At 45.7% G+C, this 1,415-nt stretch overlaps 1 pseudogene; it reads right to left on the bottom strand.

Annotated features, from left to right (window-relative positions):
* Window positions 1–365: 365 nt before the first annotated feature.
* Window positions 366–921, bottom strand: LOC101602748 (annotated as a pseudogene).
* Between the last annotated feature and the right edge of the window lie 494 nt (window positions 922–1,415).

Below are 1,415 nucleotides of genomic sequence, written 5' to 3'. Positions count from 1 at the left end.
TGGGGGGGGGAGGGAGGGAATTACCATGGGATTTTTTTTATAATCATGGAAAATGCTAATAAAAATTTTAAAAAAGTAAATAAAATATTTAAAATCAAAAAAAAAAAAAAAAGATTGCTCATCAGCAAGAGGCCTCCACCTGTCAACCAGCCAATTGCAATGGCTGACTTTGTGGAATGTGACCTAATGGTAATGTCTACATCCCATATTGACCAATGCTTAAAAATGCAAATATGGTTAAAAACAGAAATAAGCCCCACCACTCCTTAGCTAGTCACTGTGAAAAGCATGCGTAAGGCAATTGAACTGAGGGTGAAGGGTTTGCCTTGCTAATGTAAAAAGTGACATTAACAAGGTTCTTAGCTTCATCCACCAGCTGCTGGGCCCCTGAGTCCTGGTCTCCAGGAGCCTGCTCCACCTCCTTCACCAGTCAGAGGGTTATAACCACTGCCCCCAAAAGCTTCTTGTCAGACTTCCGTTTGGGGACAACAGATGAAGTAGAAGGCCCAGGATTGTCTTCTTCAGGAGGCTTTCTTGCGTTCCCTCGGTAACTTCTGCCTTCTTGCATGCTGTCCCACATTTCAGTCTTCTGTCTCCTTTTCTCTTCTTCAACCTTAGTTTTTCCTTATGTTTTTCAACTTGTGTGTTTAGTTCTTCTTGCATTCTTAAACGAGCAGCTGCTAAAGCCTCTTGTCGTTTAACAACGTCAGGTTCAAGCGCAGCCTCAGGTGGGATCAGCTGCCTGTGCTTCAAGGCTCTCAGCTGGATGGAGAGCTTCTGGAAGACCACGTAGAGGACGTAGCTGAAGACGATGTATCAGCCATAGCTGGCCAGCAGGGAGCCCACTGAGACGTGCAGGAGGCGCAGACCCTTGGTCTCCAGCACTGGTCGCGCAGACAGCTGCTCTGCTTCATGTTCCATAGCTGCCTCTGCTGCTGCAGCCACCTGGACACCACCCGGTCGTCTGGTCTTCTGCATCTGTTTTTTTTTTTAATTAATTTATTTATTTGAGATAGAGGGAGAGAGAGATAGAGTGAGGATGGGCATGCCAGGGCCTCTAGCCACTGCAAACAAACTCCACAGGCATGTGCCACCATATACATCTGGCTTATGTGGGACCTAAACAATCAAACTTGGGTCCTTAGGCTTCATAGGCAAATGTCTTAACCACTAAACCATCTCTCCAGCCCTTTTAAATATTTATTTAAAGAGAGAGAGAGAGACAGATGAGAGAAAAAGAGACAATGGGTGTGCCAGGGCCTCTAGCCACTGCAAATGAACTCCAGATACATGCACTACCTTGTGCATCTGGCTTGTTACCTGAAGAATCAAAACTGGGTCCTTAAGCTTCTCAAGCAAACGCCTTAACTGCTAAGCCATCTTGCCAGCCCTATGTAGTAATGTACTTCGATCAC

Source organism: Jaculus jaculus, chromosome 5 (assembly GCF_020740685.1).
Source record: "Jaculus jaculus isolate mJacJac1 chromosome 5, mJacJac1.mat.Y.cur, whole genome shotgun sequence".
Lineage (NCBI taxonomy): Eukaryota > Metazoa > Chordata > Mammalia > Rodentia > Dipodidae > Jaculus > Jaculus jaculus.
This window is presented reverse-complemented; position numbering and strand designations above follow the sequence as displayed.